The following is a 26,035-nucleotide window of genomic DNA, read 5'->3' as shown; positions in this document are numbered from 1 at the left end:
TGGGTAAGGTAACTGGGGAGGTGAGAAAGTATACAAGAGCCCTAGCGTTAGGTTAGGGACAAGGGAGTCGACTACCAAGATCACCGAAACCCCTTGTATACTTCCTAGAAGCCGTAAACATATGTGCAATCACTGAATCTTATATGTATAACTGCCTATATCTCCATTTCGTAATTTAACACTAGGAACACTTATTATATCATGCATGAAAGTAAACAAAAACGCCTAGGCTATCAAGCCTAGGGGCTAGGCTAACAAGCTAGCATGAGGATTGGCTACCTACACTCGCCGAAATGAATACGATTGGCACAATATAACTAATTCCTAGCAATGAAGACTAAATAACTAATACTAATAATTAGTTATAAGACCGGGAAGGCTGTTCAGACTAACTAAATAAAGCATGCGAGGCGAACAGCAGCGTCAGGGATGACGCCTCCGGTCGAGGCACAGCTCCGCCAAAAAACACAGTATTTTAAGATAAAAAAATGTTACCTTACGGCTAGAGCTTATTTATACAATACAAGAATATGGTACTCAACTTTCCAGAAGAAGGCGAGGCAGAAGATTGCGACATTATGAATCACTTAGCGAAAACTGGGAACAAAGCACCTAGTCATATACGCTACAAGCGAAGGAATGAGGAAAAGCGTGCCCTGGCGGCATCAATCCAACATGGCGGCCAGATGTGATGTGGCCGAGTACCATAACAGTAACGAAGGAAGGGAGTTTTGTAACGGCTCCTCCCATACTTGCCACACTTCCCCCTCGAAGCGTAAATGCTATGTGGGGTGCAGATAGCTATGTGGCGTGTCAAGCATACGTCCCCTGTTATTATACGATATCCTAAAAGGAAACCTTATGGTACTCGCGCCAGAAGTTAGAATTCTGTGAAACCTTTAGTTTAATTCTCTGGGAATATCTACTGTAGTCATATATACCCTTAGGAAGCTACTGAAGGAACCTTCCATCAGGACGTCATGGCTTGAGCCCAAAAAAGCAAATAAACTACAGTATTGCATCTTTGTTTTACAGTGTTCACATTATTTAAAGTCAGTTATATTGGAATGAGAAGTTTTAGCAAAATCACATTATCAAAAAAATAAAATAAAGGCATCAAGGCATACTAATAAATACATAATTGCTAACAGTCAATAAATTCACATGTTGTTGTGCAGGCTTCATAAAAAATGCCTAAGAAAAACCGATGAGATGAAATAAACTTTGTTCTTTGAACTATCAATAAACTTCACTTAATCAAGGTGCTATTGACTTTTTTAAACTTATAAGTAAAATTTATTACATAATTCTACAAACATTTATATACAAAAGACAAAATTTTATTCATAAAAATTCCCTCAAGGTTGCACTAATAAAATTTTTTTACACATTTGCTTGAGATAATGTTGTTTGTGAGAGTGCTTGTGGAAATACTGCAAACAAAACTAGAAAAAAATTTCATCCTAATAATACATTAATCTGGGGTATTTTCACTTAGTCTAGCTACTATGGCCATTTATTCCCTTTGTTAAAATCTTTTCTTCTTTTTAAAAAAAAATTTACGACCCCTATTTTCTTAGATCTTTCCTCTTACACAAATCTTCATATGCTGTGCCAGACTAAACTCCAAAGTATGATATACTTTTTTTCACACACATTGAACTTCAATGGCTAATCCCCCAGTGTGAGTCCTATTATGTTTTGCGAGATACCTTTTCCGAGAAAATTCTTTTCCGCAGACATTACACTTGAAAGGCTTCTGGCCAGTGTGAATTCTATAATGGTTTGCGAGCTCACTTCCCAGATAATATGCTTTGTCACAGACATTGCACTTGAAAGGCTTCTCGCCAGTGTGATATCTAAAATGACTTGTTAGACTACTTTTCTTTAAAAACGCTTTGTCACAGACAGTACACTTGAAGGGCTTCTCGCCAGTGTGGCTTCTAAGGTGTTTTGTAAGTTCACCTCTGTGAGAATATGCGTTTTCACAGACATTGCACTTGAAAGGTTTCTCGCCAGTATGATTTCTATGATGTTTTTTCAGTTCACTTCCCCGGGAATATGCTTTATCACAGACATTGCACTTGAAAGGCTTCTCCCCAGTATGATTTCTATAATGTTTTGTGAGTTCACCTCTCTGAGAATATGCTTTTTCACAGACATCACATTTGAAAGGTCTCTCGCCAGTGTGATTTCTATGATGTCTTGCGAGTTCACTTCTTTGATAAAATGCTTTTTCACAGAGATGGCACTTGAAAGGCTTCTCCCCAGTGTGAATGCTACAGTGACTTTTCAAATTACTTTTCCGAGAAAATGCTTTGCCACAGACATCGCACTTGAACGACTTCTCCCCAGTGTGAATTTTGAAATGGTTTCTGAGATCGCTTCTCTGAGAAAATGCTCTGTCACAGACGGTACACTTAAAAGGCTTCTCCCCAGTGTGACTGCAATAATGAATTGTTAGGTTACTTTTCTGAGTAAATGCTTTGTCACAGACACTGCATTTGAATGGCCTCTCTCCAGTGTGGTTTCTATAATGTGTTTTGAGATGACTACTCTGAGAAAATGCTTTATCGCAGACATTGCACTTGAAGGGTTTCTCCCCGGTGTGAATTCTATAATGATTTTCTAGATGATTTTCCTGATAAAATGCTTGGTTACAAAAACTACAATTGAATGGCCTCTCCCCAGTGTGAATTCTTTCGTGTTTTGTGACGCCAAATTTGCGAAAAAACTTTTTGTCGCAGAAACTGCACTTGAATCGCTTCTCCTCGGTATGAATTTTACGATGCCTTGTGAGGTTACGTTTTACAAAATACGCTTTGTCACAGACATTGCACTTAAATGGCTTCTCTACAGTATGAATTTTATGATGGACTATGAGATCACTTGGCTCGGAAAATATTTCGCCACATCTTCCGCATTTAAACTGGCCTCCATTGTCAATTAGCATGTGAGTGTTCTGGTTAACTATTCCACTAAATTGATCCTCACCATTCTCTCCCATACCAACATCAGTGTCAGTTTTGGGATCATTTTCCTGATATGTGTCACAGTCATTGTTTTCAACTTTATCTTTCATTTGATTTACCTCCTCATTGTCTTCCTCTAGGCCACAATCCTCTTTCAAACCTACTTCCGTCCACAAATAGGTATTTACACATTCATCTTCTTCGTTGGTTTCCTCTTGGCAACTTTGTAAATCCTCACCACTAACTGTTGCATCACAGTCGTATGAATTAATCATGTCACTGACGCTTGACTCCATTTCTGGCTCCGCTTTGATTTCCATGCCTGATTCCACAAAAAGAGAACCATCATTAAGGAGCAAAACACTGTCGACCAAACCATTATTTTCCAGCTTGACTGCAGGGAGTAAAGACGAATCCTCACTTTCGCTTTTCATTGGGAATTCTAAGGATTCTGAATTCCTCATCCTATCCCTGTCACAAGATGACATCCTCTTCGATTTTATCCTTAACAACCAATCAAGAAAAATTTGACGCTAAGCCATGTACTCTTGAGTCACCAAAGTCTTACAACATGAACCAACATATGACCCTTCTTCCTTTTCCCAATCCTGTATCTCTTGCAGCTATCTCCAGGAGTTTTAACACTCTTGCCACAAGAGTTGCAGGATTATTTCCTTTGGGATGAAAAGTCTGAAATGATATAGAACTATCATTGGAAAAGGAAAAGGTGAATACGATGGAGTGTTCTTAGATCAAGGAAATTTTTATAAACTTAACTGCAATTTTCCTAAATATGCAAACTAGATTGTTATACATTTAAGGCATATAAAAATCCCTTCCCACACCACTTATATATTTCCTTAAGCAGGCCAACTTCTGTGAGACCATCATTTACACTGGGTACACAGTACAGAGTTGTTCACCTTGAAACCCTTTTTCCAAAAACAAAACAGAATACTTTAGAATTTATATCAATTTTTCCTAGTAATACAAACCTGAGAGCTTTATAAAAAGAATACATCTTCATCTCAACTTTAATGAATGTTGAGTCATTAATAGGATATTTAACGCCAGGTACTGCATGTGGATGAGTAGTCCCATTCACTTTCCTGGATATGGAGCTATTTGTAAAGATGAATCTACTGTCCCTGTGTTGTCCTGCATGTTCCGAAAAGGTAAGACTGCATTTCTTCATTTATCAAGTTGCCTTAAAGAGTAAAATAATTATAGAGGGAGATCTCAGGAAGTTTCCCGAGAGGGGTGACGGATAACCTGAAAGGTAGTACCCTACTTCTGAAATTTTCAGGCTATTTAGAAATTATTTTACTCTGAATCAATAGGGATTTGGGAGCATAGAGTGAGCAGCATAGTATTAACCCTTTTACCCCAAAAGGACGTACTGGCACGTTTCACAAAACCCATCCCTTTACCCCCATGGACGTACCGGTGCGTCCTTGCAAAAAAATGCTATAAAAAAATTTTTTTTCATATTTTTGATGAATTTTGAAAAAATTCAGGCATTTTCCAAGAGAATGAGACCAACCTGACCTCTCTATGACAAAAATTAAGGCTGTTAGGGCAATTTAAAAAAAAATATACTGCAAAATGTGCAGGGAAAAAAATAACCCCCTGGGGTTTAAGGGTTGGAAATTTCCAAAGAGCCTGGGGGTAAAAGGGTTAAAAGAAATTATCTTTATTGGTAGTTTCAAAGGACAGTGAATTAGGAAGAATCTATAAGCGATGCCAATATCTATAAGTCCAGAGGCCATTCGCCTGCATCAACTAAAAGACTAGGGATGAGGGAGGATCTAAAAGCTCTAGTAGCTAATCACTAATCTATTGCCAGTATGGTGAATATAATCTAAATTCTTCAACTTGGTAGCAGGAGTTGAAGACTCTATTTCACATCCATATAAAAGCCTTGATAAAAAAAGGGCTTTGTTCAGTCTTAGGGGAGGAGTTTGATAATCTTCTCCCCATGATATATGGGTCAATACTTTAAAGATATTTAAAATTTCTAAATATCCAAAAATCTCTAAATTTTCAACATTTGAAATGTGAGACGAAAGTGAACTTTCTGTCAAAGGTTAGACCTAGAAATAGCATTTCTTTAACACAGAGAATACAATGGTATGTATGTATATATACATACATACATACATATATATATATATATATATATATATATATATATATATATATATATATATATATATATATATATATATATATATATATAAATATATATGTATATATATATATATATATATATATATATATATATATATATATATATATAAATATATATATATATATATATATATATATATATATATATATATATATATATATATATATATACATATATATATATATATATATATATATATATATATATATATATATATACATATACACACACACATATATATATATATATATATATATATATATATATATATATATATATATATATATATATATATACTGTATATACATATATATATATATATATATATATATATATATATATATATATATATATATATATATATATATATATATATATATATATATATATACACACATATATGTATATATATATATATATATATATATATATATATATATATATATATATATATATATATATATATATATATATATATATATATATATATATATATATATATATATATATATATATATATATATATATATGGGCCTGGGTGAACATCATGAATGCTTCAGAAATTAATGACAACTGTTTCAGGTGTAGGAAACTGCCCATTTCATAATTCAATTGATCGTGAGTTGAAGCTTTCTTTCAACTGTTGCCATTCTTGCTCCTGCAAATGAATACGATAGATTACCCACGAAGAGGGTATGGAGAGCGTCATCTGAAATCACGGAAGAAATTCCATTAACTGCCTGTGCAAATAGAGTAACACTAAGTACGCTGCCCAGTGGGACTCCTCCTTCCTGCCATTTCCTTTTATACAGACCCCTACTCTAACATGAAAGAAACATCTTTTTTAAAAAGGCAGTGAATAAAGCTACTCTTTTCTCACACTAAACTCACAGACAGTTTAAAGGATACCATACCTCCAAATGGTATCATTTGATTTTTAAAGATCAAAGAACGCTGTCATATGATGTTTCTTGGAAGCAAATTACTCACAAACAGATGACTGCATTCCTTCAAACACAAACTGCGCCGGTGATAAAACGTCCTCGTTTTATAGTATCCTTACAAATCTTGCATTTGATCACCTCATTTCTTTTTATGTACGACACTACCATGTTGTCACTCATCAGCACTACGGAGGGCCCTGAAAGGAGCTGATGAAATTGCTTGAAGACTAAGAAGGCTTTCCTCATTTCTACTGTCACTCAGATTCCGACCAGACCCCAAAGGGCATGAGGTGCAACAGGTGAGCCACCCATTATTATTATTATTAAAGGAAGGAGTTTTACCAGCCCAATGAGTCAAGCTTGACTCCCACAGGGCTGGCCCAAAATAAAATCGGGATATAAAGAATTATGAGATTATCAAAATTCAATTGATAAGGAAAAAAAATAAATAAATGAAAAAAAATTATTATCTATATGTATATACACTATATACTTATAATCTTTAAATATTCTAAATATGGGTGAATAGATGGATGAATAGCTATATATATATGAAATCTGAGTGATAAAAATAATCAACTATATATCAAATATGTTATTTTCATTAGTAAAATAAATTTTTGAATATACTTACCCGATAATCATGTAGCTGTCAACTCCTTTGCCCGACAGAATTCTACGGACGGGATACGCCAGCGATCGCTATACAAGAGGGGGGTGTACTCACCAGCGCCACCTGTGGCCAGGTACTGCAGTACTTCTTGTTGACACCACCTCAATTTTTCCTCGGTCCACTGGTTCTCTATGGGGAGGAAGGGTGGGTCAATTAAATTATGATTATCGGGTAAGTATATTCAAAAATTTATTTTACTAATGAAAATAAAATTTTTCAATATTAATCTTACCCGATAATCATGTAGCTGATTCACACCCAGGGAGGTGGGTGAAAACCAGTGTACAAGTTAATCAAGAAGCTAAGTATCCCGTATTTCATATTATCAGTTATTCAAAATAACAATGAAATAATAAGTACCTGGTAAGGAAGTCGACTCGAACCATTACTCTGCCTTTAATAAGTTCGTCTTCCTTACTGAGCGCAGCGTTCCTCTTAGGAGGCTGAACAACTCTAAGGTGCTGAAGTATAAAGGGCTGCAACCCATACTAAAGGACCTCTACACAACCTCTAACCTAGGCGCTTCTCAAGAACGAATTGACCACCCGCCAAATCAACTAGGATGCGGAAGGCTTCTTAGCCTACCGTAACAACCCAAAAACAACAATAAAAGCATTCAAGAGAAAGGTTAAAAAAGGTTATGGGATTAAGGGAATGTAGTGGCTGAGCCCTCACCTACTACTGCACTCGCTGCTACGAATGGTCCCAGGGTGTAGCAGTTCTCGTAAAGAGACTGGACATCTTTGAGATAAAATGATGCAAACACTGACTTGCTCCTCCAATAGGTTGCATCCATAATACTCTGCAGAGAACGGTTCTGTTTGAAGGCCATCGAAGTAGCTACAGCTCTCATTTCGTGTGTCCTTACCTTCAGCAAAGCAAGGTCTTCATCCTTCATGTGAGAATGAGCTTCTCTAATCAGAAGCCTTATGTAATACGAAACTGCGTTTTTGGACATAGGCATCGAAGGTTTCTTGATGGCACACCATAAGGCCTCTGATTGTCCTCGTAAAGGTTTTGACCTTTTAAGATAGTACTTTACAGCTCTGACAGGGCAAAGAACTCTCTCTAGCTCGTTACCCACCATGTTGGAAAGGCTAGGAATTTCGAACGATCTAGGCCAAGGACGTGAAGGAAGTTCATTTTTTGCCAAAAACCCGAGCTGTAAGGAACATGTAGCTGTTTCGGATGTGAATCCTATGTTCCTGCTGAAGGCGTGAACCTCACTAACTCTTTTGGCTGTTGCAAGGCAGACGAGGAAAAGAGTTTTGAAAGTAAGGTCTTTGAAAGAGGCTGACTGGAGAGGTTCAAATCTAGGAGACATAAGGAACCTTAAGACTACGTCTAGATTCCAGCCTGGAGTGGACAAGCGACGTTCTTTAGATGTCTCGAAAGACTTAAGGATATCCTGTAGATCTTTGTTGGAGGAAAGATCCAAGCCTCTGTGGCGGAAAACTGTTGCCAACATACTTCTGTACCCTTTGATCGTAGGAGCCGAAAGAGATCTAACATTCCTAAGATGTAACAGGAAGTCAGCAACTTGGGTTACAGAGGTACTGGTAGAGGAAACTGCATTGGCTCTGCACCAGCTTCGGAAGACTTCCCACTTGGATTGATAGACTCTGCGAGTGGATATCCTCCTTGCTCTGGCAATCGCTCTGGCTGCCTCCTTCGAAAAGCCTCTAGCTCTAGAGAGTCTTTCGATAGTCTGAAGGCAGTCAGACGAAGAGCGTGGAGGCTTGGGTGTACCTTCTTTACGTGAGGTTGACGTAGAAGGTCCACTCTTAGAGGGAGAGTCCTGGGAACGTCGACCAGCCATTGCAGTACCTCTGTGAACCATTCTCTTGCAGGCCAGAGGGGAGCAACCAACGTCAGCCGTGTCCCTTCGTGAGAGACGAACTTCTGAATAACTCTGTTGATGATCTTGAACGGCGGGAATGCATATAGATCGAGATGGGACCAATCCAGCAGAAAAGCATCCACGTGAACTGCTGCCGGGTCTGGGATTGGGGAACAGTACAATGGGAGCCTCTTGGTCATGGAGGTGGCGAACAGATCTATCGTTGGCTGACCCCACAAGGTCCAAAGTCTGTTGCACACGTTCTTGTGAAGGGTCCATTCTGTGGGGATGACTTGACCCTTCCTGCTGAGGCGATCTGCCGAGACATTCATATTGCCCTGAATGAATCTCGTTACCAGCGTGAGGTTTCGACTTCTTGACCAAATGAGGAGGTCCCTTGCTATCTCGTACAGCTTCCTCGAATGAGTCCCTCCCTGCTTGGAGATGTACGCCAAGGCTGTGGTGTTGTCGGAGTTCACCTCCACCACCTTGTTTAGCAGGAGGGACTTGAAGTTCATTAAGGCCAGATGTACTGCCAACAACTCCTTGCAATTGATGTGAAGCATTTCCTGTTCCTTGTTCCATGTTCCCGAGCATTCCTGTCCGTCCAAGGTCGCGCCCCAGCCCGAGTCTGATGCGTCCGAATAGAGATGAAGATTGGGGGTCTGAACAGCTAACGAGAGACCCTCCTTGAGAAGGATGTTGCTCTTCCACCACATGAGAGTAGTCTTCATCTCTTTGGTAACAGGAATAGAGACCGCTTCGAGCGTCATATTCTTGTCCCAGTGAGCTGGTAGATGGTATTGAAGGGGGCGGAGGTGGAGTCTCCCTAACTCGGTGAACAGGGCTAACGATGACAGGGTCCCTGTTAGACTCATCCACTGTCTCACCGAGCATCTGTTCCTCTTCAGCATGCTCAGTATGCACTCTAGGGCTTGGTTGATTCTTGGGGCCGACGGAAAAGCCCGAAAAGCTTGACTCCGAATCTCCATTCCCAGGTAAACGATGGTTTGGGAAGGAATAAGCTGGGACTTCTCTAAGTTGACCAAAAGACCCAGTTCCTTGGTCAAGTCCAAAGTCCAACTGAGACTCTCCAAACAGCGACGACTTGTGGGGGCTCTTAACAGCCAGTCGTCTAAATAAAGGGAGGCTCTGATGTCCGCCAAGTGGAGGAATTTCGCAATATTCCTCATCAGTCGCGTAAACACCATAGGTGCCGTGCTTAGGCCAAAACACAGGGCTTGGAATTGGTACACAACCTTTCCAAAAACGAATCTCAGAAAAGGTTGGGAGTCTGGATGAATGGGGACGTGAAAGTAGGCGTCTTTCAGATCCAACGAGACCATCCAGTCCTCCTGCCTGACCGCTGCTAGGACCGACTTCGTCGTCTCCATAGTGAACGTCTGCTTGGTGACATAAGCATTGAGCGCACTGACGTCCAGCACCGGTCTCCAACCTCCTGTCTTCTTGGCCACCAGGAAGAGACGGTTGTAGAAGCCCGGGGATTGATGATCCCGGACTATCACCACTGCCTCCTTCTGTAACAGGAGCGACACCTCTTGATGTAACGCTAGCCTCTTGTCCTTTTCCTTGTAGTTGGGAGAGAGGTTGATGGGAGAAGTGGTCAGAGGGGGATTGCGGCAGAATGGTATCCTGTAACCCTCCCTTAGCCACTTGACAGACTGGGCGTCTGCACCTCTTCTTTCCCAAGCTTGCCAGAAGATCTTGAGTCTGGCTCCTACAGCTGTCTGGAGAGGAGGAGAGTCAATGTTTGCTTTTTGAAGACTTGGTACCTTTCTTGGACCTGCCCCTGTGACCGTCTGGGCGGGTACCTCCTCGGCTGGGGGCTCTGCCACGAAAGGGCGGAATAAATCTGGTAGCAGGAGTATCAGCCACTGGGGTGCGGTAAGTTCTAGGAACTGAAGGTGCAACCTTAGCCTTCCGTGCTGAAGAGGCCACGAGGTCATGCGTGTCCTTCTGAATAAGAGCCGCAGACAATTCCTTGATAAGATCCTCAGGAAATAGGAACTTAGAAAGCGGAGCAAAAAGTAACTGTGACCTTTGGCAAGAGGTGATACCAGTGGAGAGGAAGGAGCAAAGTTGTTCCCTTTTCTTGAGGACTCCCGATACAAACATAGAGGCAAGTTCGCCGGAACCATCGCGAATTGCTTTGTCCATACAGGACATGATCAGCATGGCCGAGTCTTTGTCAGAAGGGGCAGTCTTCTTGCTCAAGGCCCCCAGGCACCAGTCGAGGAAATTAAAAATTTCAAAGGCGCGAAAGACTCCCTTTAAGAAGTGGTCCAGGTCAGAAAAGGTCCAGCAGACCTTAGAGCGTCTCATAGCCGACCTTCGTGGAGAGTCAACCAAACTTGAGAAGTCAGCCTGGGCAGAGGCAGGGACCCCCAAGCCTGGTTCCTCTCCTGTGGCATACCAGACGCCCGCCTTAGAAGTCAGCTTAGGAGGTGGAAACATAAAAGACATCTTTCCCAGTTGCTGCTTGGACTGCAACCAATCCCCTAACATTCTCAAAGCTCTCTTTGATGATCTAGTGAAGACGAGCTTAGTGTAGGCAGACTTAACAGGTTGCATGCCTAGAGAGAACTCGGATGGAGGAGAGCGAGGGGTAGCAGAAACAAAGTGATCCGGGTATAACTCTCTGAACAGAGCAAGGACCTTGCGAAAGTCAATGGAGGGTGGCAATGACTTGGGTTCCTCCACATCAGATGAAGGATCATCCAGGTGAGCAGCTTCATCCTCAGAAACCTCATCACCTGAGGGTTGAGAAGCGAGAGGTAAAGTTAAAGCGGTATGCTGAATGGCTGAATCCTGAAGAGCGGGTGCATGCGCACTTGCGAATTCATCCTCAAGTCTCTGCTGAAGAGGATGAGGGCTGGTAATGACAAAGTCATGAGGCTGGGATAAAGGAGGTTCTGCGGAGGTCTGAGGAGCAAGCGTGGTGAGAGGCGACTGTTGTAAAGCATGAGGCTCATGCTGCATAGACTGCGGTTCAAGTTGAATGGGAAGAGGCTCAAGCTGAGGCGAAAGTGGTTGCTGCATGCGTTGAGGTGGCTGACTCATAGCATGAGGTTCCTGCCTCAAGAGTTGTGCTTGCCTCAAGGGTTGAGGTGGCTGCGCAGAGAAAGGCTCTTGTCTCACGAGTTGAGGTTCTTGAGGTGCTTGCCTCAAGAGTTGAGGTTCTCGCCTCGAGGAAAGTGGAGGTGGCTGCCGCGAGAGTTGAGGTGGCTGCCTCAAGGATGGTAGAGGTTGTCGTACCTCAAGAGGTTGCTGCCTCGAGGATGGTTGTAATGCAAGAGACTCCTGCCTCAAGGGTAGAGGAGGTTGTAAAGCATAAGGCTCCTGCCCCCATTGAGGAGGTTGCCGCGTGGCAAGAGGCTCCTGCCTCAAGGAAAGTGGGGGTTGCTGCACAGCGCTGGTATCTGGCAACTCCCAATGCGGCAGCTCACGCATGGAGGTAGCTTGAGGAACCTCAACATCATACGTCTGGCAGGTTGGACTGCGCAGAGGAGGAGGAGCGCTCGCAGGAGGAGGTGTATTAACCTTCTCTGCCTGAAACTCCCGCATCAACACCGCAAGCTGCGACTGCATAGTCTGCAGCATAGCCATCTTAGGATCAACAGAAGTTGAGGTCTGTTGAGGCATAGCTTTAACAGAAGTTGAGGTCTGTTGAGGCATCGCCTTACCTCTCTAAGGAGGCGTGCAGTCATCTGATGACTGCGGCGAGTCCGAGCTAGCCCAGTGGCTACACCTGGGCTGTTGGACTCGCGCGGTCTGGACTTTACGCTTAAGAGGTCTTGAGACCTGAGTCCAGCGTTTTCTTCCAGAAAAATCTTCTGCAGACGAGGAAATTAAGGGCTCAATCGTCTGAGAGTGGAAGTGACGATCTCTATAAGATACGCCCGCAACCACTGAGGATACTACTGTGCGCCGATCAAGGCCTGCCGAACCCTTTTGCCCTTCGACATTGCTTCTCCCCTGGGCTTGGGAGCTTGCAAGAGGTCCCGGACTGGGAGGACGACTGGCACGCACAGAAGTATCCTCACGCGCAACACTGACACTGACACTAGGCACAGCACTGGCACTACCACTTCCCACTGCACTTTTCACTTTAAGTTCCTTGACGTCTGCCACGAGGAACTTGTGGTCACTCACTACCGACTCCACCTTATCACCTAAAGCCTGAATGGCACGTAAAACATCCGACATATCAGGCTGAGCACTAATAATAGGTTCGGGGGTAGTCACTACAGGGGGAGGAAAAGGATGAGGATCATGGGGGGATGAATAAAGCAAAGAGCGAGCAGAACTCCTCCTAACTCTCTCCCTCTCTAACTTAGTCGTATATTTAAGGAATTGAATAAAATCAAATTCCGAAAGACCGGCACATTCCTCACATCGATTTTCCAACTGGCAGGATTTTCCAACTGGCAGGATTTTCCCCTACAGTCGGAACAAACGGTGTGAGGATCAACCGAGGCCTTCGGAAGACGCCTAACACAAGTGCTAACTCTACATCGTCTTTGGGTAGGAGCTTGTGAATGGTCGGACATCTTGAATCAGAGAACAGTCAAAGGGGGTTTCCAAATTAAAGCAAAGATCGTTATACCATTAATCAAAATTAATCCAAAAGCTATCTAAGCTAAGGGAAAAGCTTCCTGTATAGCGAAAGCTGAAATCTCAGAGCAATACTTCACCAAAACCGTGAACAAAGACTCCAAAATTATAAGCGTATCCATGTAGGTCTTGCCGGAAGCACGACAGAGGAAAAATTGAGGTGGTGTCAACAAGAAGTACTGCAGTACCTGGCCACAGGTGGCGCTGGTGAGTACACCCCCCTCTTGTATAGCGATCGCTGGCGTATCCCGTCCGTAGAATTCTGTCGGGCAACGGAGTTGACAGCTACATGATTATCGGGTAAGATTAATATTGAAAACTATGTAATTTAAAAAGAATTAGTAAAAAATCTTAGGTAAAAATTTAGATTCTATCAATAATATGTGAATTCCTTAAAAAAGTTAAAATTCTAGCAACAGAAAAATTACTTGATTCAGTTAAAATGTCAGAAAACGTTTTCTGACCAAAACATATCTCTCTCTCTCTCTCTCTCTCTCTCTCTCTCTCTCTCTCTCTCTCTCTCTCTCTCTCTCTCTCTCTCTCTCTCTCTCTCTCTCTCTCTCTCTCTCTCTCTCGCTGAAAAACTTTACAAACCGAAAATATATGTTTAATAGGTAAAAAAGTATCACACTCACTGCACATTGGAACAGTGCCATGAGGTGTACAGTACTCATTAAAAATTCATGGGTCAATCTCGAGTGCCCAATTCGTAATCTGGTTAAAATTACTTCTGTTCTTTTGTTCTTTTGTGTTGAGGAATCCCAAGGAGCAACCTTCGGTTTAATTTGCCTTAATTTATTATTTTCTGGCACCCAGCCCTTCTTTTGATACATCTGTGAAGAGCATCAATTCCGGGGGAGAAGAGAGGTCTACTCCCCTGAGCAGGTTGGTGTCTGATACCCACCAACTCAGGCCTCTCTTTTGATCTGACCCTATTGGAGGGGCTATATGCTGAGACCACTGCAGAGAACGTATTCGCAGGAGACCGTTGGGTACCAGTTTCTCCAAGGTCAGGTGCCCCAGCAGCCTTTCCCACTAATGTGCTGGCAGAGTAGCCTGTGACAGAAATGGGCGAGTTGCCAGTTTCAACCTCTGTATTGTCTCTATGGACGGATATACCAGTTCCAGCAAAGGTTCCAGGGACAACTTCTCAAAATTTACCAAGATCCCCAGATCTTGGAGAAGTACGAGGAGTCTGTCCCGATGGAGGAGAAGGGTCTCCCTCAAGTCTGCAGGAATCAGCCAATGGTCTAAATATTGAAGGAGATAAATGCCGTTCATGGGAGCCCTCAAGGACACTAAAGAAAACATTCGTGTGAGCACCTGAGGTGCTGTGGACAGGCTGAAGCATAGCACCTTCAACTGGTATATCTTTCAGGTTAGGGTGAATCTTAGGTACTTCATTGACGATGGATGAATGGGGATCTGGAAGTACGCGTCTTTGAGATTCAGCGTTATCATGAAGTCTTCCAGTTTGATCTCCGTCTAGAATAAGGTTTATTGGACAATCTCATTCAAGGCTGAGAGGTCTATGACCAGTCTCCAACCACCAGAAAGAGTTGACCTCGAACCTCTGCTGGCCCTGGGGTGGATAAAATACCCCAGAGGAGAAGTGGCTGCCTGATGACCCTGTTTCCTCTTGTGTGGTTTGCTGGGAGTAATGCCCAGCCTTTCTCACTCCGGGTCCCGACCGGTGTTGGAGGCCTTAGTGCTCAGATACTTCTGTTACCTGGAGGATTGTTGAGGTGACGGAAGGAGAGGCACTGCCAGAGGAGGAACATAACTAGCAGAACTGCTAAGCCTGAGGTCAGCCAGAGAATGACTCCTCCTTGAGGAATTCGGAGTCTCCAATGAATTGCACAGAGAAATCGCAGGAGATATTACTGGAGGGTCATAGATAAGTCCTAAGACTGCCTGCTGCACTGGCTGGACCAGGTCAGCGAACCAGGGTGCATCCCTCGAGAAGACGACTCCACTCGAAGGAACACCAAAAGAGAATTTTCTAGGCTTATGTGGAGTGTCTAGGAAAGGCAAAGCATAAACGGACAAAACAACGTGCCCTTCTCCTTGCTCCACTTCCCTCGGAAAGTGAGTGCTGTCAGCTTGATGATCATGCACACTTGCACTCTATCACTGGCCCTCTTGATGACAAGGTAAGCGCCAGTGAATGCACCTGTGACAGCCCATACAGATAAGGTAGAATCTATCTCTATCTGCTACCTCGCCACCTGCACCTAGCGAGCTACCAAGGTAGCACTCACTTGAGATACGTACAAAGTCAGAACTTGTTGTGCTGGCAGGAAAGGAACGGCAAAATCGTTACCGTGAGCACGACACAAAGTTCAGGGAGCAAGCAGACCTCAACAGGTAAAGGAGCTAGGTGGTTGGGCACCATACAAGATTCTTCCACAAGACTAGGATCAGTGTCTCAATGAACTACCGCACTTTGGAAAATGACTCCTATTCATCTTTTTTCCCGAAAGAGATAGGTGAGCAGCTTTTCTTTCCCCTATGGGAAAAGGCTGGGCTATGTTATGCGCTACTGCACAGGCAGAGCAGTAGGTTCTCCTTCATAAAAGGTCGAAACCTTAGGCACAAGTTTCAAAACACTTAGCCTCACAAAGCGTGCTGTGTCCTATGGACACGACAGTGACGAGCGTAAGCTGGGAGCAACCGCCTAACCCCATCATCATTTAGCTCCGAAAATCTATGCTCTGAAGAGCTAGAACAAGGCATAAAAGAATCTAACATCCGCTTGTGGTAACCCAGGGGGTGACCACTCAGACGAAGGGCTTCTTTCCCGCGAACAAGAAGATTGTCTGACACCAGGGGCTGTAGAAGGGAGCCCTCCCGCAAGAGGGAGGCTGCCCGACTGCAGCTGGCGAAGGGTGGCCCTTCCATGGTCAGGGGGCTGCACAACACCTAGAGCAGACCTCTGCACATTGCAGTCTACTCTCCTTCGGTGCGCTGAGCAAGCCCAGACAGAAGGGTTCACCCTGGAGGGTTTCTCCAACAAGCAACTTTGAGGGGTACTTGTCTGCATCTGCTCATGTTCATCCACTGAAGCAAAACGAACGTAGGATGGGAGAGCAGCAACTGAGGTCAGAATGGTCAGAGACATGATAGACCCCTTTTGGTACAAGACCTACAGAGTCTAGAGAGGAGGATCGAAATCAACACCTGGGAATTCAGCTATGCGCTCCCAGTGTCCCCAACTGAAGGACCTCAAGCAGCCTTTCCTTGTACGGGGAACCTGCAAGCCCCAAAGGAAGGCCAGAGCTGACGCTGTCGGAGAGAGATTAGCTAACAGCCAAAGTCGGCACTGCTTCTCTAAGGGAAGCAACATAGAGGTAAGGACTGCTAGGTTGTCCTGTGGTCAAACGGCCACCCTCATACCTAATCAATCCCCAGGGGAGACCGATCGAGCAGAGTCAGAGTAGAGGGCACAAGCTGACGGAGTCAGACGGCGAGGTTTCTTCCCTCTCAAAGATGAATTCAAAGAGGAAGAATCCCTCTTTGCCTTCTTCTTCTGTCGCCTACCATACCACTGCCACTGAGACAGCAACCACTCCCTACACTCATTACAAGAAGACGTCTGCTCACAAGAGTGACACCTGCACGCAGGACAAAGACCATGAGGATCGGTCTCCATGGTTGATATGAAGGTGCCGCAATGGCTCCCTTCCATGCCAAGACAAACCCACAAAGTCAATCCACCCGGGCACACACACTGAAAAGAATGAGGGAAAGTGTTGAAGTTTTTAGGCCAGTAGCTTTATTCGTTTATTCGTGTAACCGAGTAAAGGTTTTGCGGGAGAGAAAGACAAAACGATTGTTCTCTATCAAGAAGAAATAAAAAGTGACGTACCGTTACTAGTGCAGGTGTGAACGGGGTTGCCGCTCTACTTCTCTTCTCCCCCTCCGCTAACTAGCGTGGGTAGTTACACCTTGCTTAAAAGTCTTACAGCTAGTTTCAATGTCGCCGAAATATATCTCAACTGTAAAGAGCAGTAGGTTTGCATATAGTGCCAGAATAAATATTACATCCGGTTAAGATATGGCAAAGTTACAATGAGTTATTTCCAAACAAATGTTATTGACACATTTACAGAATTTGACTATTTTTGTCAATAATAAGGACTTCAATTGGCTAACTATAAACAGTTTGCTTGCAAGTTATTACAAGCAACAGAGTAAGTTTATTATCAATAAAGGGATGACTAATAGTAATTAGAGACCTCGAAAAGCAATTATCAACATTCAATTAGCAAAACTTTTCCAGAAGACTGTACTGTAGTTAAGGTACTATGTGATAATTAACAGTTTGTAAAGAAATGACAACTTTGGAAGTAATTTGTATTTTTCCTAACCATACAAACCTGGAGTTCTTTAATAGGGAATAAATTTTTGGCAAGGCTGAAACTATCCATAAGACTTTTAGTGAGGTGTAACTACCCCAATGCTAGATGGCGAGGGGTAGGGGGTTAGTACCGACTACCCTGCTCACGCACACACCTATGTTCCATCATCACTTTTACTTGCAGGAAGGACTTACCGGGGTATAGGTGATGGCGGGACATTGTGTATAAAGAGCTACAGATTTATAGGGTTAAAAAAATACAAATTACATCCAAATTTGTCATCTGTTCTGACACCAGAATACAAATCATACTCGCCATCTAGACGGGTGGAAGTCCGAACCAACTGGCTTGTTTTTTGACACAGGGTTTTCCCGTACATGCTCCGCACGTAACATGGAGAAACCCTGACATCTCGCTAAATTCCGTGCAATGCACAGTTAGCGGCCTGAGCAATCTGTGTGATTGTGTGATACTAGCAGTTTGACTAGTCTAAGTAAGAATTCTCAGAAACGTAGGAATCTTTGAATCAACCATAGGCATTACGCAATGATTATACCAGTACATATTTTATACCAGGTTTCACAAGGAAAATGGTTTTACTTGCAGACAGCGGAGGCCAGCTTGCAGAGTACCGTAGGTGCTGTTCCCCAAAAGAGGGGAAGATGAGAGAAAGAGCCAGTCATTCATATTATTCATCCCAGACTTAATTAGGGGTAAACTCTGCCCTGCACCATTTGCTCCCTGTCCATCAAGGAGCCTGAGGTGTTTAAACCATTTGTTGTGTAGCTACCACAGGGCCAATGGAGAACATCTCCATGTTCCTCTGGGTCACGCCTTGCAGGAAGTGGGTGGTGAAGGTCGTTTGACGCTTTCACACACCTGCTTGTAGGACTTGGGTCACAGAGTAGTTCTTCTTAAAGGCTAAGGAAGTACTTATGCCCCTAACATCAAGAGCTCTAGGTTTCCTCGGATGATGAGAAGGATAAGGATTCAATTCCTAGTCTATGACCTTTCAAATCCGAACAGAGAACATGTTCTTGGTGATACGTGTCTTGACCTTCCTCAAGCTGACGAAGAGTGCTGCCACTCGGGGGCGAGCTCCTGTAGTTCTCTTGAGGTAGCACCTCAAGTTCCTTCCTGGGCAAAGTAGCGGTTGATCTGGATCATTGGTTACGCTAAAAAGACTCCCAAGCCTGAAGGGTTCGAACTTGACAAATTCGTAGATAATTTGTATTTTTTCTAACTATACAAACCTTAGCTATTTAATAAGGGTTATTACTTTCAGCGTAGCTGAAATGACTAGCCATTAGAATTTTAACAAGGGTTTACTACCCCATCGCTAGTTAGCAGGGGGTAGGGGAAGGTAGCTTGCTACCCCCACCCCCCCACCCCCAAACACACACACACCTGTGCTTGAGCTCACTTTGCTTGGCTGTAGGACTTCAAGGGGGATAGGGCTGACGGGCAAGTTTGATTAAATAGCTAAGGTTTGTATAGTTAGGAAAAATACAAATTATCTACGAATTTGTCATTTGTTCTGTGACTGACATACAAACCACGCTATTTAATAGGGGTGACTCACCCATTAGGGAGGGTGGACATCCCAGCCAGTACTGGCTTTTGGCTTTTCCCAGGGGTCTCGTTATTTGAGTGTGTTAGCCATCAACATTAAGGAGTCCCTGCACCTCGCTAGAACCTTGCTACGCAAGGGCTGCGGCCTACGCAAGCTGTGTGAAGGTATGAAAAAGTGTGACTCATCCTAGGAAGTTGACCTGTAGTTCTCTAGATGGAAACTTTAGACTAGGACTCTCCCAATACCACCTCGTCAGGGTATGGGGAGGTGACAGTATTAGCTTAATACTAGGAACACAAGGAAGCATGGTTTACCTGCAGTGATTTGAGGTCAGCTGTGCAGAGAACCCAGGATGCTGCCTTCCCCAAGAGAGGGAAAGCTGAAGAAAAGAATAAGGGCCAGACAAACCTTTTCATTCATGCAGACTAAGACCGGGTAACAATGCCCTCAACCTTCTGCTACTTGTCCAGTAAGGAGCCTGAGGTTTTACACCAGCTATTGTGCAGCCACCACAGGGCCGATAGAGAACGTATCGAGCCTCCTGTGGGTCACGTCTTGCAGGTAGTGGGCTGCGAAGGTCCTCTGACGCTTCCACACCCCAGCCTGAAGAACCTGCGTCAATGAGAAATTCTTTTTGAAGGCCAGGGACGTAGCTACGCCCCTGACATCATGCGCTCTAGGGAGACGTGACGGAGGAGGGTCTGGATTCAGGGCCAGATGAATCACCCTATGAATCCATGCAGAGATGGTGTTCTTGGTGACCCTCCTCTTAGTCCTCCCAGTGCTAACAAACAGCACTTGCACCTGAGGACGGACTGTAGCCGTTCTTTTGAGATACAGTATAGCCTCAAGCTCCTTACTGGGCACAGTAGGAGATGGTCTGGGTCATCTGTTACAGAACAGAGACTCGAAATCTGGAAGGAGTCGAACCGAGGGTCCGGTACTCCCGGATTCTGAGTCTTAGCAATAAACTCAGGGACGAATTTGAACGTTACCTCCCCCCATCCCCTTGAATGGGCGATGTCATACGAGAGACCATGAAGTTCACTGACTCGCTTGGCCGAAGCCAAAGCTAGTAGGAACACCGTCTTCCAAGTTAGCTGGCGACCTGAAGCCTGGCGTAATGGTTCATAGGGAGGTCTCTTAAGAGACCTGAGAACTCGAACCACGTTCAATGGAGGAGGTCTCACTTCCGACTGAGGGCAGGTAAGTTCATAACTTCGTATGAGTAGGGAAAGTTCCAGTGAGGAAGAAATGTCTATTCCTTTGAGCCTTAAGGCTAGACTTAAGGCTGAGCGATAGCCTTTCACCGCCGAGACTGAAAGGCGCATTTCTTCCCGCAAATACACGAGGAACTCCGCTATTGTTGGAATAGTGGCATCGAGTGGAGAGATACCCCTTCCACGACACCAACAACCACAGAAGACTTTCCACTTTGCCTGGTAGACAGCTGCTGATGACATCCGCAGATGTCCAGACATCCTAATCGCAACTTGTTGCGAAAATCCTCTCTCAGCTAGGAGATGCTGGATAGTCTCCAGGCATGAAGTCGTAGCGAAGCTATGGCTTTGTGGAAGATGTTGGCATGTGGTAGTCTGAGTAGATCGTGTCGTGGAGGGAGTTCTCTCGGAAGTTCCGTTAGGAGTTGCAGAAGGTCCTGAAACCATTCCGCGTGATGCCATAGCGGAGCTATCAGGGTCATTGAAAGATTGACCGATATTTTGGTCTTGTTGAGCACACTCCTCATCACACAGAACGGGGGAAAGGCGTAGACATCGATGTTGTCCCACCGTTGTTGGAAGGCATCTTGCCAGAGTGCCTTGGGATCTGGGACTGGGGAGCAGTATAGCGAGAGCTTGAAATTCAACGCTGTCGCGAACAGATCCACAGTCGGGGAACCCCACAAAGTCAGGACTTTGTTGGCTACTAGATGATCCAAAGACCACTCGGTACTCACTATCTGAGACCCTCTGCTCAGATTGTCAGCAAGCACATTCCTCTTGCCTGGAATGAAACGTGCCGATAGTGGAATCGAGTGGACTTCGGTCCATCTCAGTATCTCTACTGCAAGATGGGATAGGTGCTTCGAAAAGGTATCTCCTTGCTTGTTTATGTAAGCTACTACTGTGTTGTTGTTGCTCATCACCACCACAGAGTGACCCGCCAGGTATTGTTGGAACTGTTGAAGGGCCAAGAAAATGGCCTTCATCTCTAAAAGATTTATGTGGAGGCACTTTTCTGATTCTGACCACAGGCCTGAGGTCCTGTGGTGCAGAACGTGGGCCCCCCACCCTTTCTTTGAGGCGTCCGAAAACAGCATCAAATCCGGTGGGAGGACAAGAAGATCCACTCCTTTTCGTAGGTTCTCGTCTGTCACCCACCACTGGAAGTCCATCCGTTCCGCAGGTCCTATAGGGATCATGACGTCCGGGGAATCGTGACCTTGATTCCACCGGGACTTGAGTCGCCACTGGAGGGATCTCATCCTGAGGCGACCGTTGGGAACTAGACGAGCCAAAGATGAGAGGTGACCGAGGAGACATAACCACGATTAGGCTGGAAGCTCTTCTCGTCTGAGAAAAGGGCTGGCGACCTTCCTCAGCCTTGCTATCCTGTCGTCTGATGGGAAGGCTTTGTGGAGATTGGTGTCTATAATCATGCCTAGGTATACCAGTCTTTGGGTGGGTAGCAGAGAGGACTTCTCGAGATTTACCATGATCCCCAGATGCTGGCAAAGTCCCAGAAGTTTGTCTCGGTGCTGAAGAAGGGATGACTCCGAGTCTGCTAGGATCAGCCAGTCGTCCAGATAACGGAGGAGACGGATGCCGATCCTGTGTGCCCACGACGACATTAGGGTGAACGCTTTGATGAAAACCTGTGGTGCTGTGGAGAGACCGAAACACAGCACCTTGAACTGGTACTCCTTGTTGTCTAGGCTGAATCTTAAGTACTACCTTGAAGACGGATGGACTGGGATCTGGAAGTCCGCGTCCTTCAGATCCGGTGTACACATGAAGTCTTGCGGTCTCACTGCAAGTCTGACCGTGTCTGCGGTCTCCATGCTGAACGGAGTTTGCTTGACAAACTTGTTCAGAGCCGAGTGGTCGATGACTGGTCTCCAGCCTTCAGACGCCTTCTTTACAAGAAAGAGTCTACTGAAGAAGCCTGGGGACCCGTCGAGGGCCTCTTGGAGAGCATCCTTCTTCAACATGGTCTGGACTTCTGCCCAAAGGGCCTGCCCCCTTGCAAGGGAGCTCAATGACACTGGATTCATCGTCAGGGGAGGTAGAGATGTTGTGAACGGGACTCGATATCTCTGACTGATTAAGGAAATCGTCCAGGAATCGGCCCCGAGTTGCTGCCACCTGTCTGCGCAACTTTGTAGGCATCCCCCCACTGGTGGCCATACAGGGGGACTGCCAGTCCTAGCGTTTGCGGCCTCGGCTGCTCCCTCTAGGATTTTTCCCTCCCCTGGAGGACTTCTTGCCTTTCCTGTCCTTGACAGGAAAGGGCTTAGACACCACTGTCTTCGCTGTCGTTGTCGGTTTCGTGGTCTTGGTAGGACGGGGCTGCTGAGGTGCTGGAGGCTTATAGAGCTTGGATGTCAAAGCCCTACGTAGGAGGGAGTCTTGGTGGGACTTCCTCCACCTCTCAGCAGCATGTTCCACATCTTTAGGCTCAAACAGATTCGTTTCCTCCATGGAAGAATGTCTGAGCCTGCTTATCTCGGTGCTAGGGACCTTCTGAGTGCGATGGGGGAATGTCTTACCTCACGAGACTCCCCCGTGGACAGGTAATCTTCGTCCGAAAGGGAGGGAGAAAAAGTCTGGGGGGGGGGGGCTGCCTCGAAGGCTTACGAGGACGTAGCTTAGTCCTCAGAGAAGTCACCGCCTCCGAAACTCCTCTTTTTTTCTTCAGAGGGGGGGAAGGGCCCGTGGGCGTGCGGGCGAGTGATCGTGCGCCCCAGAATATGTTGTTGGGCGCGCGCAGGAGAGATATCCCTTGCGCGCGAGTGCGCAGCCGGAACCTGTGTTCGTTGACGCTCCTCTTGTGGGCGCACGTCAGGCTGGCTGTGTGTATCTGCTGTAGGGGATGGGTGTGGGCGCGCATCCTTGTGGGCACGTGTAGGTGAACGCGCACGATTGCACGCTGACGAGGGATGGCGCGCAGGAGAAAGCTAGGCGGCACGTTGGCGAGCGCTGACGAGTAGAAGTCTTAGACTTCCCTACCGCACCCACATCCGAAGGTCGTGGGCGCGCAGGAGATCATTAGCGCGTTGGAGAGCACTAGCGCGCAGGAGAGCGCTGGCGCATTGGTGAGCGCTGACGCGTTGGAGAGCGGTGGCGCGCATGGCGCGCAGTAGGTTGAAGGCGCGCAGGTGAGTGCTGGCGCGCTATCTCAGGAACAGCAGCAGGTGAGCGCTGGCGCGCTATCTCAGGAACCTCAATGAGGTCAGGAGATCGTTGGCGCGCATGGCGCGTAAGGGACGTGTGCGCGTGATGGTGCATACGCCCTTGTTGCCACGAAGGGACCGGTGCTAGGTTTAGTGGGCGCATAAAGCGCATCAGCTGCCAGGAACGGCGACGGCAGGTCAGCAGGTCTGACGGGTGGAAGGTCGACGTGACCTTTGTAAGGACGACCTTTCACCGAAGGGGATCACAAACGATCCGCAGAGAGGTCCAGGGTCGTAGCAGGAACAGTCGGTGATCGATGACGAGGCTCCTCTGCGGCGGACTGCAACGAAGATGATGAACCGAAGAGGCGCCTCCTCACCGACTTATGAGGTAAAGGAAGGCCTCTCCGGCGAAGAGGAAGGGAAGCCTTGCGACGTATATGCCCTCTGGGGGCCGTTGGATCAGCAAGCTGACCTTCAGCAGTCCTTCGAAGAGGAGTCTCTGTGAGTGAACTCCCCCGAGGGGAAGAATCACCGGCAGGAGAGACTTTTGGACTTAGTTTCTCCCTCGTAGGTTGAGCAGGAACAGGAGAAACTAAGCCTTCAGCTACTGCAGGGTGAGAAGAGGCAGAAGTATTAGGAGATACCGCATTGGATACCTCTGACACCACAACGTTGACAATAGACAGAGGATCAACCTCTGCCAAAGTCGGCGATTGCTTGACAGCGGCACCCAATCGGATGATGTTAATCAGAGATTCCTTGGAGGGCGAACCCTCGAGCCCCAAGGAAGACCAAAGCTGGAATAAATTGGTTACATTTAAATCAACATTTAAATCCTCCCCCGGGGGAAGAGGTGGAGCTGCCTTGCTAGGGGAGGCAACGCCATCTCTCGAACCCCGAGTTCGGGAAACAGAACCACGGTCTACGCTACCACTCGATGGTCTCTCAAAAGAAACCGATCGAGTGGGAGCTTCGGAGGAGGTTTGGGCAACGGAAGAAGAGTCCTTGGGACTTTCTCCTTTCAAAGAAAACTTTGAAGGAGAAATATCCCGCCTGGACTTCTTCTTACATCGACGAGAAAACCTCTCCCACCGGGAGGTAGACCACTCCCTACACTCACCACACTTGTTACCACTATCACACCGTTGGCCCTAACAGTAAGGACAAAGGGCGATCGGGTAAACCAGGACAGGTGCGCATATCTGCAGAGGCCAACTCACACTCAAACCTGTAGGAGAAAAAGCAAAAAGAAATTAATGGCTGTCAGAGAAAGGCGAGGGTGAGAGCGGACACGTCCGACTACCACCCGAGCCGAGAGCAAAGAAAGCTCAAGCACAGGTGTGGGGGGGGGTAGCAAGCTACCCTCCCCTACCCCCCGCTAACTAGCAGTGGGGTAATAAACCCTCGTTGAAATTCTAATGGCTTGTCATTTCAGCTACGCCAAAAGTAATAACCCCTATTAAATAGCGTGGTTTATATGTCAGTTACGGAACAACTGGGATTTGTTACTACTGGATTTATAGGTCTGGAGACACACCCAACAACAAAGTTGAGTATTACCTCTCCCTATCACCTTGAATGGGAGACATCATAGGAAAGACCATAGAGTTCGCCGACTCTCTTGACCAAAGCCAACGCGAGCGGGAAAACCGTCTTCAAGGTCAGGGACCGATGGACACAAACCACATTCCATAGAGGAGGTCTGACTTCCGACTGAGGACAGGTAAGCTCAAAACTCTGTATGAGGAGAGACTACCAACGAAGAGGAAATGTTAACTCCTTTCAGCCTAAAGGCGAGGCTCAAGGCAGAGGGGTAGCCCTTCACCGCCGAGACTGAGATGAGTTTTCCCTCTCGAAGGTATCCAAGGAACTCCGCTATTGCTAGAAAATGGCATCGAGAGGAGATATACCCCTTCCACAACATCAAACACAGAAGGCAGTCCACCAAGTTGATAAATGACAGCTGAAGATTCCTGGATGTATCAGGAACATCCTATTCGCAATTTGTTGTCAAATGCCTCTTTGTGTGAGGGAATGCTGGATAGTCTCCAGGCGTGAAGAAGTAAGGATCCTACGGCTTTGTGGAAAATGCTCACGTGGGGTTGTCTGAGTAGGTCGTGTCATGGAGGGAGTTCTCTTGGGATTTCCGTCAGCAGCTGAAGAACGTCCAGGAACCACTGCATGATGCCATAGCGAAGATATGAGGATCATTGCTAGGTTTGCCAATGATCTTGCCTTGTTGAGCACCCTTCTCGACAAGCAGAATGGGGGAAAGGCATAAACATTGATGTTGTGCCACCGTTGCTGGAATGCATCCTGCCAGAAGGCCTGGAGATCTGGGACTGGTGAACAGTAAAGTGGGAGCATGGGTCCACAGTTGGGGAACCCCACAAAATCAGTACTTTATTGGCTACTAAATGATTCAAAGACCACTCGGAACCCACTATCTG

At 45.6% G+C, this 26,035-nt stretch overlaps 1 pseudogene; it reads right to left on the bottom strand.

Moving 5' to 3' along the window:
• Positions 1-1,358: 1,358 nt before the first annotated feature.
• Positions 1,359-26,035, bottom strand: part of LOC137625782 (zinc finger protein 83 pseudogene) — a 46,137-nt pseudogene continuing 21,460 nt past the window's right edge.

Source organism: Palaemon carinicauda, chromosome 32 (genome assembly GCF_036898095.1).
Source record: "Palaemon carinicauda isolate YSFRI2023 chromosome 32, ASM3689809v2, whole genome shotgun sequence".
In the NCBI taxonomy this organism is placed as follows: domain Eukaryota; kingdom Metazoa; phylum Arthropoda; class Malacostraca; order Decapoda; family Palaemonidae; genus Palaemon; species Palaemon carinicauda.
This window is presented reverse-complemented; position numbering and strand designations above follow the sequence as displayed.